We start from the raw sequence: 21,297 nt of genomic DNA, 5'->3' as shown, positions 1-21,297 counted from the left end.
CTCTGCCATTAACCTTGTTCTGATCACCTCCAAAACAAAGGTCATGTGGTTTGGTAAGAAGAATGCCCCTCTTCCCACAGGTGTTATTACTACCTCTGAGGGTTCAGAGCTTGAGGTAGTCACCTCATACAAGTACTCGGGAGTATGGCTAGATGGTACACTGTCCTTCTCTCAGCATATATCAAAACTAAGGTTAAATCTAGACTTGGTTTCCTCTATCGTAATCGCTCCTCTTTCACCCCAGCTGCCAAACTAACCCTGATTCAGTTGACCATCCTAACCATCCTAGATTACGGAGACGTAATATATAGATCAGCAGGTAAGGGTGCTCTCAAATGGCTAGATATGGGGAGTTGGGGGTGATGTTGGTCTGGGGGAAATGGGGAGTTGGTGATGTTGGTCTGGGGGGAATGGGATGTGGAGTTGGGGGTGATGTTGGGGTGCGGGAATGGGATGGGGAGTTGGGGGTGATGTTGGGGTGGGGGGAATGGGATGTGGAGTTGGGGTTGATGTTGGGGTGGGGGGAATGGGATGGGGAGTTGGGGGTGATGTTGGGGTGGGGGGAATGGGATGTGGAGTTGGGGTTGATGTTGGGGTGGGGGGAATGGGATGTAGAGTTGGAGGTGATGTTGGGGTGCGGGAATGGGATGTGGAGTTGGAGGTGATGTTGGGGTGGGGGGAATGGGATGTGGAGTTGGGGGGTGATGTTGGGGTGCGGGAATGGGGAGTCGGTGATGTTGGTCTGGGGGGAATGGGGAGTTGGTGATGTTGGTCTGGGGGGAATGGGGAGTTGGTGATGTTGGTCTTGGGGGAATGGGGAGTTGGTGATGTTGGTCTGGGGGGAATGGGGAGTTGGTGATGTTGGTCTTGGGGGAATGGGGAGTTAATGATGTTGGACTGGGGGGAATGAGGAGTTGGTGATGTTGGTCTGGGGGGAATGGGGAGTTGGTGATGTTGGTCTTGGGGGAATGGGGAGTTGGAGGTGATGTTGGTCTTGGGGGAATGGGGAGTTGGAGGTGATGTTGGCCTGGGGGGAATGAGGAGTTGGGGGTGATGTTGGCCTGGGGGAATGGGGAGTTGGAGGTGATGTTGGCCTGGGGGGAATGGGGAGTTGGGTGTGATGTTGACCTGGGGGGAATGAGGAGTTGGGGGTGATGTTGGTCTGGGAGGAATGTGGAGTTGGAGGTGATGTTGGCCTGGGGGGAATGAGGAGTTGTGGGTGATGTTGGCCTGGGGGGAATGAGGAGTTGTGGGTGATGTTGGCCTGGGGGGAAGGAGGAGTTGTGGGTGATGTTGGCCTGGGGGGAATTGGATGGGGAGTTGGGGGTGATGTTGGCCTGGGGGGAATGGGATGGGAGTTGGGGGTGATGTTGGCCTGGGGGGAATGAAAAGTTGTGGGTGATGTTGGCCTGGGAGTTATGAGGAGAAAATATGTTCCGTGTTACCATGGAAAAAAGACCTTACGTGTTACCATGGAGAAAGACATTACGTGTTACCATGGAGAAATGACCTCACGCGTAGCCATGGAGAAAATATGTTCCGTGTTACCACGGAGAAAAGACCTTACGTGTTACCATGGAAAATATGCCTTACATGTTACCATGGAGAAAGACCTTACGCGTTACCATGGAGAAAGACATTACGTGTTACCATGGAGACAATACTTAATTCTTTATTCAGCAGCCTTGGAGATCAGGGGCACGCTGTTTATATCTGCCTGTGTTATACGTGCACGCTGTTTATAGTGCCTGTGTTATACGTGCACGCTGTTATATCTGCCTGTGTTATACGTGCACGCTGTTTATAGTGCCTGTGTTAAACGTGCACGCTGTTATATCTGCCTGTGTTATGCGTGCACACTGTTTATGTGTCTGTGTTATACGTGCACGCTGTTACATCTGCCTGTGTTATACGTGCACGCTGTTATAGTGCCTGTGTTATATGTGCACGCTGTTTATAGTGTCTGTGTTATACGTGCGCGCTGTTATATCTGCCTGTGTTATACGTGCACGCTGTTTATAGTGCCTGTGTTATATGTGCAAGCTGTTATATCTGCCTGTGTTATACGTGCACGCTGTTTATAGTGCCTGTGTTATACGTGCACGCTGTTTATAGTGCCTGTGTTATACGTGCACGCTGTTATATCTGCCTGTGTTATACGTGCACGCTGTTTATAGTGCCTGCGTTATACGTGCACGCTGTTTATAGTGCCTGTGTTATACGTGCACGCTGTTATATCTGCCTGTGTTATACGTGCACGCTGTTTATAGTGCCTGTGTTATACGTGCACGCTGTTATATCTGTCTGTGTTATACGTGCACGCTGTTTATAGTGCCTGCGTTATACGTGCACGCTGTTTATAGTGCCTGTGTTATACGTGCACGCTGTTATATCTGCCAGTGTTATACGTGCACGCTGTTTATAGTGCCTGCGTTATACGTGCACGCTGTTTATAGTGCCTGTGTTATACATGCACGCTGTTATATCTGCCTGTGTTATACGTGCACGCTGTTATATCTGCCTGTGTTATACGTGCACGCTGTTTATAGTGCCTGTGTTATACGTGCACGCTGTTTATAGTGTCTGTGTTATACGTGCACGCTGTTATATCTGCATGTGTTATACTTGCACGCTGTTTATAGTGCCTGCGTTATACGTGCACGCTGTTTATAGTGCCTGTGTTATACATGCACGCTGTTATATATGCTTGTGTTATACGTGCACGCTGTTATATCTGCCTGTGTTATACGTGCACGCTGTTTATAGTGCCTGTGTTATACGTGCATGCTGTTATATCTGCCTGTGTTATACGTGCAAGCTGTTTATAGTGCCTGTGTTATACGTGCACGCTGTTATATCTGCCTGTGTTATGCGTGCACGCTGTTTATAGTGTCTGTGTTATACGTGCACGCTGTTACATCTGCCTGTGTTATACGTGCACGCTGTTATATCTGCCTGTGTTATACGTGCACGCTGTTACATCTGCCTGTGTTATACGTGCACGCTGTTACATCTGCCTGTGTTATACGTGCACGCTGTTTATAGTGCCTGTGTTATATGTGCACGCTGTTTATAGTGTCTGTGTTATACGTGCGCGCTGTTATATCTGCCTGTGTTATACGTGCACGCTGTTTATAGTGCCTGTGTTATATGTGCACGCTGTTATATCTGCCTGTGTTATACGTGCACGCTGTTTATAGTGCCTGTGTTATACGTGCACGCTGTTTATAGTGCCTGTGTTATACGTGCACGCTGTTATATCTGTCTGTGTTATACGTGCACGCTGTTTATAGTGCCTGCGTTATACGTGCACGCTGTTTATAGTGCCTGTGTTATACGTGCACACTGTTTATCTGCCTGTGTTATACGTGCACGCTGTTTATAGTGCCTGTGTTATACGTGCACGCTGTTTATAGTGTCTGTGTTATACGTGCACGCTGTTATATCTGCTTGTGTTATACGTGCACGCTGTTATATCTGCCTGTGTTATATGTGCACGCTGTTTATAGTGTCTGTGTTATACGTGCACGCTGTTTATAGTGCCTGTGTTATACGTGCACGCTGTTATATCTGCCTGTGTTATACGTGCACGCTGTTTATAGTGCCTGTGTTATACGTGCACGCTGTTATATCTGCCTGTGTTATGCGTGCACGCTGTTTATAGTGTCTGTGTTATACGTGCACGCTGTTACATCTGCCTGTGTTATACGTGCACGCTGTTTATAGTGCCTGTGTTATATGTGCACGCTGTTTATAGTGTCTGTGTTATACGTGCACGCTGTTATATCTGCCTGTGTTATACGTGCACGCTGTTTATAGTGCCTGTGTTATACGTGCACGCTGTTTATAGTGTCTGTGTTATACGTGCACGCTGTTATATCTGCATGTGTTATACTTGCACGCTGTTTATAGTGCCTGCGTTATACGTGCACGCTGTTTATAGTGCCTGTGTTATACATGCACGCTGTTATATATACTTGTGTTATACGTGCACGCTGTTATATCTGCCTGTGTTATACGTGCACGCTGTTTATAGTGCCTGTGTTATACGTGCATGCTGTTATATCTGCCTGTGTTATACGTGCAAGCTGTTTATAGTGCCTGTGTTATACGTGCACGCTGTTATATCTGCCTGTGTTATGCGTGCACGCTGTTTATAGTGTCTGTGTTATACGTGCACGCTGTTATATCTGCCTGTGTTATACGTGCACTCTGTTTATAGTGCCTGTGTTATATGTGCACTCTGTTATATCTGCCTGTGTTATACGTGCACGCTGTTTATAGTGCCTGTGTTATACGTGCACGCTGTTTATAGTGCCTGTGTTATACGTGCACGCTGTTATATCTGTCTGTGTTATACGTGCACGCTGTTTATAGTGCCTGCGTTATACGTGCACGCTGTTTATAGTGCCTGTGTTATACGTGCACGCTGTTATATCTGCCTGTGTTATACGTGCACGCTGTTATATCTGCCTGTGTTATACGTTCACGCTGTTATATCTGCCTGTGTTATACGTGCACGCTGTTTATAGTGCCTGTGTTATACGTGCACGCTGTTATATCTGCATGTGTTATATGTGCACGCTGTCTGAATGTGCTTGTGTTCATTGTTATTGTAAGACTATCTGACTGTGGGAAGGAAATGGAAAAGTCCTTTTGTCTGTTTAAATACGACCTGGGGCATGAAAAAGAACAGGGAGAGAGGACACAAAGACACACGCATGCACACACACACACACTCATGGGAGGCTGTGGATCTCTCCTCCATCTCTTCCTCCCCCTTCTTCCCTCTCTCCTCCATCTCTTCATCCCTCTTCTTCCCTCTCTCCTCCATCTCTTCCTCCCTCTTTCCTCCCTCTCTTCTTCCCTTTCTCCTCCCTCTCTTCCTCCCTCCCTCCACCCTCCCTCTCTTCCTCCCTCCCTCCTCCCTCTCTTCCTCCCTCCCTCCCTCCCTTCCTTCCTTCCTTCCTTCCTTCCTCCCTTCTCCCTCCCTCCTCCATCCCTTCGCCCTATCTTCCTCCCTCCCTCCACCCTCCCTCTCTTCCTCCCTCCTCCCTCTCTTCCTCCCACTTGTCCTCCCTCTCTTCCTTCCTCCTTCCTCCCTCTATTCCTCCCTCCCCCTTCCTTCCTCCCTCCTCCCTCTATTCCTCCCTCTTCCTTCCTTCCTTCCTTCCTCCCCCCTCCTTTCTCCCTCCCTCCTTCCTCGCTCTCTTCCTCCTTCCTCCCTCCCTCCTTCCTCGCTCTCTTCCTCCCTTCTCCCTCCCTCCTCCATCACTCTCTTCCTCCCTTCTCCCTCCCTCATCCCTATCTTCCTCCCTCCTCCCTCTCTTCCTCCCACTCGTCCTCCACCCTCCCTCTCTTCCTCCCTCCTCCCTCTCTTCCTCCCACTCGTCCTCCCTCTCTTCCTTCCTCCTTCCTCCCTCTATTCCTCCCTCCCCCTCTATTCCTCCCTCCTCCCTCTATTCCTCCCACCCCCTTCCTTCCTCCCTCCTCCCTCTCTTCCTCCCTCCCCCTTCCTTCCTCCCTCCTCCCTCTCTTCCTCCCTCCCCCTTCCTTCCTCCTTCCTCCCTCTCTTCCTCCCACCCCCTTCCTTCATCCTTCCTCCCTCCCTCCTCCCTCTCTTCCTCTTGGGTTTCTGTTTGGACTATTCTCTCCCTCCAACAAATTATCTCAGGCTACGGGCCAAATGTTACCCTTCCATAGGGCCCTGGTCAATTATAGTGCACTATACTGAATGCGTTGCCATTTAGGACACAAACCTCCATTTAATTGGTTCAATTAGTTAGGTATACATATTCATTTTGATCCCATGCATTTTTCATGGTCTGTTTCAGGAGCCGTTCTGTACCGTGAACAGCTCCCTGTTATGATTGGATTTAGAGGAGACTGGGTTTAAGTTGAGACCCTTTTTTGACATTTAGCATCACTCCATCATCCATCAAAAACTCCATCATAATGTAACATTCCTTCTAACAAAGACATCTACATATACACCACATGGCCAAATGTATTTGGACACCTGCTCGTCGAACATCTCATTACAAAATCATAGGCATTAATGTGGGAGTTGGTCCCCCCCTTTTGCTGCTATAACAGCCTCCACTCTTCTGGGAAGGTTTTCCACGAGACGTGGAAATTGCTGCGGGGACTTGCTTCGATTCAGCCACAAGAGCATTAGTGAGGTCGGGCACTGATGTTGGGCAATTAGGCCTGGCTCGCAGTCGGCGTTCCAATTCATCCCAAAGGTGTTCAATGGGGTTGAGGTCAGGGCACTGTGCAGGCCAGTCAAGTTCTTCCACACCGATCTCAACAAACCGTTTCTGTATGGTCCTGGCTTTGTGCACGGGGACATTGTCATGCTGAAACAGGAAAGGGCCTTCCCCAAACTGTTGCCACAAAGCACAGAATCGTCTAGAATGTCATTGTATGGTGTAACATTAAGATTGGCTCAACGTACCCCATGGCCATTGATTGGCTCAACGTACCCCATGGCCATTGATTGGCTCAACGTACCCCATGGCCATTGATTGGCTCAACGTACCCCATGGCCATTGATTGGCTCAACGTACCCCATGGACATTGATTGGCTCAACGTACCCCATGGCCATTGATTGGCTCAACGTACCCCATGGACATTGATTGGCTCAACGTACCCCATGGCCATTGATTGGCTCAACGTACCCCATGGCCATTGATTGGCTCAACGTACCCCATGGCCATTGATTGGCTCAACGTACCCCATGGCCATTGATTGGCTCAACGTACCCCATGGCCATTGATTGGCTCAACGTACCCCATGGCCATTGATTGGCTCAACGTACCCCATGGCCATTGATTGGCTCAACGTACCCCATGGCCATTGATTGGCTCAACGTACCCCATGGCCATTGATTGGCTCAACGTACCCCATGGCCATTGATTGGCTCAACGTACCCCATGGTCATTGATTGGCTCAACGTACCCAATGGCCATTGATTGGCTCAACGTACCCCATGGCCATTGATTGGCTCAACGTACCCCATGGCCATTGATTGGCTCAACGTACCCCATGGCCATTGATTGGCTCAACGTACCCCATGGCCATTGATTGGCTCAACGTACCCCATGGCCATTGATTGGCCCAACGTACCCCATGGTCATTGATTGGCTCAACGTACCCCATGGCCATTGATTGGCTCAACGTACCCCATGGTCATTGATTGGCTCAACGTACCCCATGGTCATTGATTGGCTCAACGTACCCCATGGTCATTGATTGGCTCAACGTACCCCATGGCCATTGATTGGCCCAACGTACCCCATGGCCATTGATTGGCTCAACGTACCCCATGGCCATTGATTGGCTCAACGTACCCCATGGTCATTGATTGGCTCAACGTACCCCATGGTCATTGATTGGCTCAACGTACCCCATGGCCATTGATTGGCTCAACGTACCCCATGGCCATTGATTGGCTCAACGTACCCAATGGCCATTGATTGGCTCAACGTACCCCATGGCCATTGATTGGCTCAACGTACCCCATGGCCATTGATTGGCTCAACGTACCCCATGGCCATTGATTGGCTCAACGTACCCCATGGCCATTGATTGGCTCAACGTACCCCATGGCCATTGATTGGCTCAACGTACCCCATGGTCATTGATTGGCTCAACGTACCCCATGGCCATTGATTGGCTCAACGTACCCAATGGCCATTGATTGGCTCAACGTACCCCATGGCCATTGATTGGCTCAACGTACCCCATGGTCATTGATTGGCTCAACGTACCCCATGGTCATTGATTGGCTCAACGTACCCCATGGTCATTGATTGGCTCAACGTACCCCATGGTCATTGATTGGCTCAACGTACCCCATGGTCATCGATTGGCTCAACGTACCCAATGGCCATTGATTGGCTCAACGTACCCCATGGTCATTGATTGGCTCAACGTACCCCATGGTCATTGATTGGCTCAACGTACCCCATGGTCATTGATTGGCTCAACGTACCCCATGGTCATTGATTGGCTCAACGTACCCCATGGTCATTGATTGGCTCAACGTACCCCATGGTCATTGATTGGCTCAACGTACCCCATGGTCATTGATTGGCTCAACGTACCCAATGGCCATTGATTGGCTCAACGTAGCCCATGGCCATTGATTGGCCCAACGTACCCCATGGCCATTGATTGGCCCAAAGTACCCCATGGCCATTGATTGGCCCAAAGTACCCCATGGCCATTGATTGGCCCAACGTACCCCATGGCCATTGATTGGCCCAACGTACCCCATGGCCATTGATTGGCCCAACGTACCCCATGGCCATTGATTGGCCCAACGTACCCCATGGCCATTGATTGGCCCAACGTACACCAAGGCCATTGATTGGCCCAACGTACACCAAGGCCATTGATTGGCCCAAAGTACCCCAAGGCCATTGATTGGCCCAACGTACCCCATGGCCATTGATTGGCTCAACGTACCCCATGGTCATTGATTGGCTCAACGTACCCCATGGCCATTGATTGGCCCAACGTACCCCATGGCCATTGATTGGCTCAACGTACCCCATGGCCATTGATTGGCTCAACGTACCCCATGGTCATTGATTGGCTCAACGTACCCCATGGTCATTGATTGGCTCAACGTACCCCATGGCCATTGATTGGCTCAACGTACCCCATGGCCATTGATTGGCTCAACGTACCCAATGGCCATTGATTGGCTCAACGTACCCCATGGCCATTGATTGGCTCAACGTACCCCATGGCCATTGATTGGCTCAACGTACCCCATGGCCATTGATTGGCTCAACGTACCCCATGGCCATTGATTGGCTCAACGTACCCCATGGCCATTGATTGGCTCAACGTACCCCATGGTCATTGATTGGCTCAACGTACCCCATGGCCATTGATTGGCTCAACGTACCCAATGGCCATTGATTGGCTCAACGTACCCCATGGCCATTGATTGGCTCAACGCACCCCATGGTCATTGATTGGCTCAACGCACCCCATGGTCATTGATTGGCTCAACGTACCCCATGGTCATTGATTGGCTCAACGTACCCCATGGTCATTGATTGGCTCAACGTACCCCATGGTCATTGATTGGCTCAACGTACCCCATGGTCATTGATTGGCTCAACGTACCCAATGGCCATTGATTGGCTCAACGTACCCCATGGTCATTGATTGGCTCAACGTACCCCATGGTCATTGATTGGCTCAACGTACCCCATGGTCATTGATTGGCTCAACGTACCCCATGGTCATTGATTGGCTCAACGTACCCCATGGTCATTGATTGGCTCAACGTACCCCATGGTCATTGATTGGCTCAACGTACCCCATGGTCATTGATTGGCTCAACGTACCCCATGGTCATTGATTGGCTCAACGTACCCAATGGCCATTGATTGGCTCAACGTAGCCCATGGCCATTGATTGGCCCAACGTACCCCATGGCCATTGATTGGCCCAAAGTACCCCATGGCCATTGATTGGCCCAAAGTACCCCATGGCCATTGATTGGCCCAACGTACCCCATGGCCATTGATTGGCCCAATGTACCCCATGGCCATTGATTGGCTCAACGTACCCCATGGTCATTGATTGGCCCAAAGTACCCCAAGGCCATTGATTGGCCCAAAGTACCCCAAGGCCATTGATTGGCCCAACGTACACCAAGGCCATTGATTGGCCCAAAGTACCCCAAGGCCATTGATTGGCCCAACGTACACCAAGGCCATTGATTGGCCCAAAGTACCCCAAGGCCATTGATTGGCTCAACGTACCCCATGGCCATTGATTGGCCCAACGTACACCAAGGCCATTGATTGGCCCAACGTACCCCATGGCCATTGATTGGCCCAACGTACACCAAGGCCATTGATTGGCCCAAAGTACCCCAAGGCCATTGATTGGCTCAACGTACCCCATGGTCATTGATTGGCCCAAAGTACCCCAAGGCCATTGATTGGCCCAAAGTACCCCAAGGCCATTGATTGGCCCAACGTACACCAAGGCCATTGATTGGCCCAAAGTACCCCAAGGCCATTGATTGGCCCAACGTACACCAAGGCCATTGATTGGCCCAACGTACCCCATGGCCATTGATTGGCCCAACGTACCCCAAGGCCATTGATTGGCCCAAAGTACCCCATGGCCATTGATTGGCCCAACGTACACCAAGGCCATTGATTGGCCCAACGTACACCAAGGCCATTGATTGGCCCAACGTACACCAAGGCCATTGATTGGCCCAACGTACACCAAGGCCATTGATTGGCCCAACGTACCCCATGGTCATTGATTGGCCCAAAGTACCCCAAGGCCATTGATTGGCCCAACGTACCCCATGGTCATTGATTGGCCCAAAGTACCCCAAGGCCATTGATTGGCCCAAAGTACCCCATGGCCATTGATTGGCCCAAAGTACCCCAAGGCCATTGATTGGCCCAAAGTACCCCATGGCCATTGATTGGCCCAAAGTACCCCATGGCCATTGATTGGCCCAACGTACCCCATGGCCATTGATTGGCCCAACGTACCCCAAGGCCATTGATTGGCCCAACGTACCCCATGGCCATTGATTGGCCCAACGTACCCCAAGGCCATTGATTGGCTCAACGTACCCCATGGCCATTGATTGGCCCAACGTACACCATGGCCATTGATTGGCCCAACGTACCCCATGGCCATTGATTGGCCCAACGTACCCCATGGCCATTGATTGGCCCAACGTACCCCAAGGCCATTGATTGGCCCAACGTACACCAAGGCCATTGATTGGCCCAACGTACACCATGGCCATTGATTGGCCCAACGTACACCAAGGCCATTGATTGGCCCAACGTACACCAAGGCCATTGATTGGCCCAACGTACACCAAGGCCATTGATTGGCCCAACGTACCCCATGGCCATTGATTGGCCCAACGTACCCCAAGGCCATTGATTGGCCAACGTACCCCATGGCCATTGATTGGCCCAACGTACCCCAAGGCCATTGATTGGCTCAACGTACCCCATGGCCATTGATTGGCCCAACGTACCCCATGGCCATTGATTGGCCCAACGTACCCCAAGGCCATTGATTGGCCCAACGTACACCAAGGCCATTGATTGGCCCAACGTACACCATGGCCATTGATTGGCCCAACGTACACCAAGGCCATTGATTGGCCCAACGTACACCAAGGCCATTGATTGGCCCAACGTACACCAAGGCCATTGATTGGCTCAACGTACCCCAAGGCAAACATTTTGACAGTATAAGGATGCACTTTCATGCTAGGACGTCATATAAACGCTTATAGACCCCAAATTATCTTAACAACAATGTTAAAATTATCTACTTTGTGTTTTAGACACAAGCATCATGAAACCTCTAACACAATAAATTCATTTGACTTGGTGAAAATGCGCTTTTTTTGGGACCAAACTTGCTTATCACTTTTTCCGCTGTGTGGTTTCTTCCTTCACAGACTTCCAGGATATCATGACCTCTTCCATGAAAATAATTGGTCAAACGATTCATTTTATGTATGGTTTCCTAGAAACCGGGGTGGGATTCAACTTTACTAGACTCTCTCTCTCTCTCTCTCTCTCTCTCTTCCCCCTGCAGACATTTGGAACGATGTCAACCAGACTAAACTATTGGGCTAATTGGGTAACTATGTCAGGAGGAAAAGAAGAGCCAAGAGCACCATGACGTTAGGTTACACACTTCAAACATCTGGGGCTTGTCCCAAATGGAGCCCTATTCCCTATATAGTGGTACTACTTTAGACCAGAGCCCTATTCCCTATATAGTGCACTACTTTAGACCAGAACCCTATTCCCTATATAGTGCACTACTTTAGACCAGAGCCCTATTCCCTATATAGTGCACTACTTTAGACCAGAGCCCTATTCCCTATATAGTGCACTACTTTAGACCAGAGCCCTATTCCCTATATAGTGCACTACTTTAGACCAGAGCCCTATTCCCTTCATAGTGCACTACTTTAGACCAGAGCCCTATTCCCTTCATAGTGCACTACTTTAGACCAGAGCCCTATTCCCTTCATTGTGCACTACTTTAGACCAGAGCCCTATTCCCTATATAGTACACTACTTTAGACCAGAGCCCTATTCCCTTCATAGTGCACTACTTTAGACCAGAGCCCTATTCCCTTCATAGTGCACTACTTTAGACCAGAGCCCTATCCCCTATATAGTGCACTACTTTAGACCAGAGCCCTATCCCCTATATAGTGCACTACTTTAGACCAGAGCCCTATCCCCTATATAGTGCACTACTATAGACCAGAGCCCTATTCCCTATATAGTACACTACTATAGACCAGAGCCCTATTCCATATATAGTGCACTACTTTAGACCAGAGCCCTATTCCCTATATAGTGCACTACTTTAGACCAGAGCCCTATTCCCTATATAGTGGTACTACTTTAGACCAGAGCCCTATTCCATATATAGTGCACTACTTTAGACCAGAGCCCTATTCCCTATATAGTGGTACTACTTTAGACCAGAGCCCTATTCCCTATATAGTGGTACTACTTTAGACCAGAGCCCTATTCCCTATATAGTACACTACTATAGACCAGAGCCCTATTCCCTTCATAGTGCACTACTTTAGACCAGAGTCCTATTCCCTACATAGTACACTACTTTAGACCAGAGCCCTATTCCCTATATAGTACACTACTTTAGACCAGAGCCCTATTCCCTTCATAGTGCACTACTTTAGACCAGAGCCCTATTCCCTTCATAGTGCACTACTTTAGACCAGAGCCCTATTCCCTTCATTGTGCACTACTTTAGACCAGAGCCCTATTCCCTTCATAGTGCACTACTATAGACCAGAGCCCTATTCCCTTCATAGTGCACTACTTTAGACCAGAGCCCTATTCCCTATATAGTACACTACTTTAGACCAGAGCCCTATTCCCTTCATAGTGCACTACTTTAGACCAGAGCCCTATTCCCTTCATAGTGCACTACTTTAGACCAGAGCCCTAATCCCTTCATAGTGCACTACTTTAGACCAGAGCCCTATTCCCTATATAGTGCACTACTTTAGACCAGAGCCCTATCCCCTATATAGTGCACTACTTTAGACCAGAGCCCTATTCCCTTCATAGTGCACTACTTTAGACCAGAGCCCTATTCCCTATATAGTGCACTACTTTAGACCAGAGCCCTATCCCCTATATAGTGCACTACTTTAGACCAGAGCCCTATTCCCTATATAGTACACTACTATAGGCCAGAGCCCTATTCCCTATATAGTGCACTACTATAGACCAGAGCCCTATTCCCTATATAGTGCACTACTTTAGACCAGAGCCCTATTCCCTTCATAGTGCACTACTTTAGACCAGAGCCCTATTCCCTTCATAGTGCACTACTTTAGACCAGAGCCCTATTCCCTATATAGTGCACTACTTTAGACCAGAGCCCTATATAGTACACTACTATAGACCAGGGCCCTATTCCCTATATAGTGCACTACTTTAGACCAGAGCCCTATCCCCTATATAGTGCACTACTTTAGACCAGAGCCCTATCCCCTATATAGTGCACTACTTTAGACCAGAGCCCTATTCCCTTCATAGTGCACTACTTTAGACCAGAGCCCTATTCCCTTCATAGTGCACTACTTTAGACCAGAGCCCTATTCCCTATATAGTACACTACTTTAGACCAGAGCCCTATTCCCTTCATAGTGCACTACTTTAGACCAGAGCCCTATTCCCTTCATAGTGCACTACTTTAGACCAGAGCCCTATTCCCTATATAGTGCACTACTTTAGACCAGAGCCCTATTCCCTTCATAGTGCACTACTTTAGACCAGAGCCCTATTCCCTATATAGTGCACTACCTTTAGACCAGAACCCTATTCCCTATATAGTGCACTACTTTAGACCAGAGCCCTATTCCCTTCATAGTACACTACTTTAGACCAGAGCCCTATTCCCTTCATAGTGCACTACTTTAGACCAGAGCCCTATTCCCTATATAGTGCACTACTTTAGACCAGAGCCCTATTCCCTTCATAGTGCACTACTTTAGACCAGAGCCCTATTCCCTATATAGTGCACTACTTTAGACCAGAGCCCTATTCCCTTCATAGTGCACTACTTTAGACCAGAGCCCTATTCCCTTCATAGTGCACTACTTTAGACCAGAGCCCTATTCCCTTCATAGTGCACTACTTTAGACCAGAGCCCTATTCCCTTCATAGTGCACTACTTTAGACCAGAGCCCTATTCCCTATATAGTACACTACTTTAGACCAGAGCCCTATTCCCTTCATAGTGCACTACTTTAGACCAGAGCCCTATTCCCTTCATAGTGCACTACTTTAGACCAGAGCCCTAATCCCTTCATAGTGCACTACTTTAGACCAGAGCCCTATTCCCTATATAGTGCACTACTTTAGACCAGAGCCCTATTCCCTATATAGTGCACTACTTTAGACCAGAGCCCTATTCCCTATATAGTGCACTACTTTAGACCAGAGCCCTATTCCCTTCATAGTGCACTACTCTAGACCAGAGCCCTATTCCCTATATAGTGCACTACTTTAGACCAGAGCCCTATTCCCTTCATAGTGCACTACTTTAGACCAGAGCCCTATTCCCTTCATAGTGCACTACTTTAGACCAGAGCCCTATTCCCTTCATAGTGCACTACTTTAGACCAGAGCCCTATTCCCTTCATAGTGCACTACTTTAGACCAGAGCCCTATTCCCTATATAGTGCACTACTTTAGACCAGAGCCCTATTCCCTTCATAGTGCACTACTTTAGACCAGAGCCCTATTCCCTATATAGTGCACTACTTTAGACCAGAGCCCTAATCCCTTCATAGTGCACTACTTTAGACCAGAGCCCTATTCCCTATATAGTGCACTACTTTAGACCAGAGCCCTATTCCCTTCATAGTGCACTACTATAGACCAGAGCCTGGCCTACTCTAGGTTGCCATTTGAGATTGATCCTTTGCCCTCCAGAAAACCGTCTGTATAGTTTTGACACTGCTATGTGCAGATAATATCCCAGAGGTATCTTTCTAATAGTTACAGTCTCACCCCTGTGATTATTCAGTTGAAGTCTCTGCTATTGAGCCAGAATGGTGTGTTTATGCTATTGTGAACATCTGAACAGGGGCAATGGTGTGGAAATGTGAAGCCATTTTGGAGCAGCCTAATGACCAAGACTAGTGGACCAGTGCTCTGGCTCAGTCTCTCTGTTCCTTTCTTCTCCTCCCTATCACTCCTGTCTCCTAACCCCCACCGTCCTCTCTCAGCTGATCCAATGAGAGAGAAGCAGAAGAAACTTTATGAAAGATCCACATACTTCATTTGCATTTCTGAAAGTAGCACTCAAGAGCCAAAACGGGACCCGAAATAGGGGACAAGGTCATAAATGTGCAGCACGTCATTCATCTCTCTCTCTCTCTCTCTCTCTCTCTCTCTCTCTCTCTCTCTCTCTCTCTCTCTCTCTCTCTCTCTCTCTCTCTCTCTCTCTCTCTCTCTCTCTCTCTCTCTCTCTCTCTCTCTCTCTCTCTCTCTCTCTCTCTCTCTCTCTCTCTCTCTCTCTCTCTCTCTCTCTCTCTCTCTCTCTGTAACGGCATTCTTCGTTTGTTGAATGAGAGTCAGACCGAAATGCAGCGTGTTGGTTACTCATGTTTTTTAATGAAACAAATGAATCGCGGTACATGAAATAACTGATATAAATAAATAACAACAAAACGGAACGTGAAACCTAATTACAGCCTATCTGGTGAAACTACACAGAGACAGGAACAATCACCCACGAAATACACAGTGAAACCCAGGCTACCTAAATACGGTTCCCCATCAGAGACAACAAGAATCACCTGACTCTGATTGAGAACCGCCTCAGGCAGCCAAACCTATGCAACACCCCTACTCAGCCGCAATCCCAATAACTAAAAAACCCCACTATGAAATACAACAACATAAATCCATGTCACACCCTGGCCTGACCAACTAATTAACGAAAACACAAAATACTAAGACCAAGGCGTGACAGAACCCCCCCCCTAAGGTGCGGACTCCCGGACGCACCTCAAAACCATAGGGAGGGTCCGGGTGGGCGTCTGTCCATGGTGGCGGTTCCGGCTCAGGACGTGGACCCCACTCCATAAATGTCATAGTTCCTCCCCTTCGCGTCCTAGGATGATCCACCCTCGCCGCCAACCATGGCCGAATAGTCCTCACCCAGAACCCCACTGAACTGAGGAGCAGCTCGTGACTGAGGGGCAGCTCGGGACTGAGGGTGAAGCTCGGGACTGAGGGGAAGCTCGGGACTGAGGGGCAGCTCGGGACTGAGGGGCAGCTCGGGACTGAGGGGCAGCTCGGGACTGAGGGGCAGCTCGGGACTGAGGGGCAGCTCGGGACTGAGGGGAAGCTCGGGACTGAGGGGCAGCCCAGTACTGAGAGGAAGCCCAGTACTGAGAGGAAGCCCAGCCAGGCAGTTGAATCCGGCAGATCCTGGCTGACTGGCGGATCTGGAAGAGTCTGGTTGACTAGCAGATCTGGAAGAGTCTGGCTGACTGGCAGATCTGGAAGAGTCTGGCTGACTGGCAGATCTGGAAGAGTCTGGCTGACTGGCAGATCTGGAAGAGTCTGGCTGACTGGCAGATCTGGAAGAGTCTGGCTGACTGGCAGATCTGGAAGAGTCTGGCTGACTGGCAGATCTGGAAGAGTCTGGCTGACTGGCAGATCTGGAAGAGTCTGGCTGTCTGGCAGATCTGGAAGAATCTGGCTGACTGGCAGATCTGGAAGAGTCTGGCTGACTGGCAGATCTGGAAGAGTCTGGCTGACTGGCAGATCTGGAAGAGTCTGGCTGACTGGCAGATCTGGAAGAGTCTGGCTGACTGGCAGATCTGGAAGAGTCTGGCTGACTGGCAGATCTGGAAGAGTCTGGCTGACTGGCAGATCTGGAAGAGTCTGGCAGACTGGCAGATCTGGAAGAGTCTGGCAGACTGGCAGATCTGGAAGAGTCTGGCAGACTGGCAGATCTGGAAGAGTCTGGCTGAATGGCAGATCTGGAAGAGTCTGGCTGAATGGCAGATCTGGAAGAGTCTGGCTGACTGGCAGATCTGGAAGAGTCTGGCTGAATGGCAGATCTGGAAGAGTCTGGCTGAATGGCAGATCTGGAAGAGTCTGGCTGACTGGCAGATCTGGAAGAGTCTGGCTGACTGGCAGATCTGGAAGAGTCTGGCTGACTGGCAGATCTGGAAGAGTCTGGCTGACTGGCAGATCTGGAAGAGTCTGGCAGACTGGCAGATCTGGAAGAGTCTGGCAGACTGGCAGCTCTGGCTGCTCCGAACAGGCAGGAGGCTCCGGCAGCGCTGGAGAGGAGAAAGGCTCTGATAGCGCTGAACAGGCGGGAGACTCCGGCAGCGCTGGAGAGGGAGAAAGGCTCCGACAGCGCTGAACAGGCGGGAGACTCCGACAGCGCAGGAGAGGGAGAAAGCGCTGGCTGCGCTGAACAGGCGAGGCGCACTGAAGGCCTGGTGCGTGGTACTGGAACTGGTGGTACTGGATCGAGGACACTCACAGGAAGCCTGGTGCGGGGAGCTGCCATCGGAGGACTGGTGTGTGAAGGTGGCACAGGATGGACTGGACCGTGAAGGTGTACTGGAGAGCCTGAGAGCAGGACTGGCACAGGACGTGCAAGGCTAGGTAGGTACACAGGAGGCCTAGTGCATGAGGCTGGCACACTTTTCACCAGCCGACTAACACGCACCTCAGGACTAGTATGGAGCGCTGACCCAGGTGCCATTAAATTCCCGACACGCTCCGTCGGACGAATCTTGTACCTAAAGCACCAAACTTGCAACTCCCTCATTACTCTCTCCTCCAATTTCACCATTAACTCCTTCACAGTCTCTGTTTCGCTCACCTCCAACACCGGTTCTGGTCTCCTCCTTGGCTCCTCACGATAAACAGGGAGAGTTGGCTAAGGTCTGTCTCCTGACTCAGCCACTCTCCCTCTGAGCCCCCCCCCAAGAAATTTTTGGGGCAGATTTTCGGGTTTCGCTCTGCGCCGCCGTGTCTTTCTTTTAGACTCCATTCTCCTATAGCCCTCTTCGCACTGCTCCAGCGAATCCCAGGCGGGCTCCTGCACTCTCTCTGGGTCGGCCGCCCACCTGTCTATTTCTTCCCACGTCGTATACTCCAAGCCTCTGCTGTCCATAACGTCCTCCCTTCGCTGCTCCAGCTGCCTGTTAACACGCTGCTCGGTCCGTGTGTGGTGGGTGATTCTGTAACTGCGTTCTTCGTTTGTTGAATGAGAGTCGGACCGAAATGCAGCGTGTTGGTTACTCATGTTTTTTAATGAAACAAATGAATCGCGGTACATGAAATAACTGATATAAATAAATAACAACAAAACGGAACGTGAAACCTAATTACAGCCTATCTGGTGAAACTACACAGAGACAGGAACAATCACCCACGAAATACAAAGTGAAACCCAGGCTACCTAAATACGGTTCCCAATCAGAGACAACGAGAATCACCTGACTCTGATTGAGAACCGCCTCAGGCAGCCAAACCTATGCAACACCCCTACTCAGCCGCAATCCCAATAACTAAAAAACCCCACTATGAAATACAACAACATAAACCCATGTCACACCCTGGCCTGACCAACTAATTAACTAAAACACAAAATACTAAGACCAAGGCGTGAATCTCTCTGTCTCTCTGTCTCTCTCTCTCTCTGTCTCTCTCTCTCTCTCTCTCTCTCTCTCTCCCTCTCTCTCTCTGTCTCTGTCTCTGTCTCTCTCTCTCTCTCTCTCAATTCAATTCAATTCAAGGGGCTTTATTGGCATGGGTAACATGTGTTAACATTGCCAAAGCAAGTAAGGTAGATAATATATAAAGTGAAATAAACAATAAAAATTAACAGTAGACACACATACAGAAGTTTCAAAACAATAAAGACATTACAAATTTCATATTATATATATATATATACAGTGTTTTTACAATGTACAAATGGTAAAGGACACAAGATAAAATAAATAAGCAGAGATATGGGTTGTATTTACAATGGTGCGTGTTCTTCACTGGTTGCCCTTTTCTCGTGGCAACAGGTCACAAATCTTGCTGCTCTGATGGCACACTGTGGAATTTCACCCAGTAGATATGGGAGTTTTTCAAAATTGGATTTGTTTTCGAATTCTTTGTGGATCTGTGTAATCTGAGGGAAATATGTCGCTGTGTTCTCTCTTTCCGTATGTTATTGTGCTGCTGTCCTGGGGTTCTGTGGGGTGTGTTTGTGAACAGAGCCCCAGGACCAGCTTGCTTAGGGGACTTTTCTCCAGGTTAATCTCTCTGTTTGTGATGGCTTAAAGGTATGGAAGGTTTGGGAATCGCTTCGTTTTAGGTGGTTGTAGAATTTAACATTCTTTTCTGGATTTGGATAGCTGGTGGGTATCGGCCTAATTCTGCTCTGTATTATTTGGTGTTTTACGTTGTACACGGAGGATATTTTTGCAGAATTCTCTATGCAGAGTCTCAATTTGAGTTGAATTTAATGTTCCTTTTGATGGCATAAAATGGCCTTCTTGCCTTGTCTCTCAGATCGTTCACAGCTTCGTGGAAGTTACCTGTGGTGCTAAGGTATGTATAGTTTTTTGTGTGTTCCAGGGCAACGGTGTCTAGATAGAATTTGTATTTGTGATCCTGGCGACTGGACCTTTTTTGGAACACCATTATTTTGGTCTTACTGTCATGGCCCAGGTCTGACAGAATCAGTGCAGAAGATCTAGGTGATGCTGTAGGCCCTCATTGGTTGGGGACATAAGCACCAGATCATCAGCAAACAGCAGAGATTTTTCTTCAGATTCTAGTAGGGTGAGGCCAGACTGTGCTAGTGCCCTCACCCATTCGTTGATATACAGTTGAAGTCGGAAGTTTACATACACTTCGGTTGGAGTCATTAAAACTTGTTTTTCAACAACTTCACATCTCCCTCAACAGATTTCTTGTTAACAAACTATAGTTTTGGCAAGTCGGTTAGGACATCTACTTTGTGCGTGACACAAGTATTTTTTCCAACAATTGTTTACAGACAGATTATTTCACTTATAATTCTAGAAAATGATGTCATGGCTTCAGAAGCTTCTGATAGGCTATTTGACATCATTTGCGTTAAGTGGAGGTGTACCTGTGGATATATTTCAATGCCTAGCTTCAAACTCAGTGCCTCTTTGCATCATGGGAAAATCAAGACCTTCGAAAAAAATTGTTGACCTCCACAAGTCTGTTCCAAACAGTACCACGTTCATCTGTACAAACAATAGTACACAAGTATAAACACCATGGGACCACGCAGCCGTCATACCGCTCAGGAAGGAGAAGCGTTCTGTCTCCTAAAGAGGAACGTACTTTGGTGCGAAAAGTGCAAATCAATCCCAGAACAACAGCAAAGGACCTTGTGAAGATGCAAGAGGAAACTGGTACAAAAGTATCTATATCCACAGTAAAACGAGTCCTATATCGACATAACCTGAAAGGCCGCTAAGCAAGAAGAAGCCACTGCTTCAAAACCACCATTAAAAGCCGAGCTACGGTTTGCAACTGCACATGGGGACAAAGATCTTACTTTTTGGAGAAATGTCTTCTGGTCTGATGAAACAAAAATAGAACTGTTTGGCCATAATGACCATCGTTATGTTTGGAGGAAAAAGGGGAGGCTTACAAGGCGAAGAACACCATCCCAACTGTGAAGCACGGGGGTGGCAGCATCATGTTGTGGGGGGTGCTTTGCTGCAAGAGGGACTGGTGCACTTCACAAAATAGATGGCACCATGAGGAAAAAAAATGGCGTGGATATAATATATATATATATATTGAAGCAACATCTCAAGTTAAAGTTAAAGCTTGGTCGCAAATGGGTCTTCCAAATGGACATTGACCTCAAGCATACTTCCAAAGTTGTGGCAAAATGGCTTAAGGACAACAAGTCAAGGTTTTGGAGTGGCCATCACAAAGCCCTGACCTCAATCCAAAAGAAAATGTGTGGGCAGAACTGAAAAAGCGTGTAAGAGCAAGGATGTCATGTCTTGTTATGTCTGTTCCTGTCCTTTCTCTTCACTCTCTCTCTCTGCTGGTCTTTTTAGGTTACCTTCTCTGTCTCTCATTCTTCAGCTGTTCTACATCTCCTCTAACTAGCTCATTCACTCTTTCACACCTGTTCTCTCTTCCCCCTCTGATTAGGTCTCTATTTCTTTCTCTGTTCCTGCTACT

Source organism: Oncorhynchus masou, chromosome 15, assembly GCF_036934945.1.
Source record: "Oncorhynchus masou masou isolate Uvic2021 chromosome 15, UVic_Omas_1.1, whole genome shotgun sequence".
Classification (NCBI taxonomy): domain Eukaryota; kingdom Metazoa; phylum Chordata; class Actinopteri; order Salmoniformes; family Salmonidae; genus Oncorhynchus; species Oncorhynchus masou.
Note: the sequence above shows the minus strand (reverse complement) of the source record.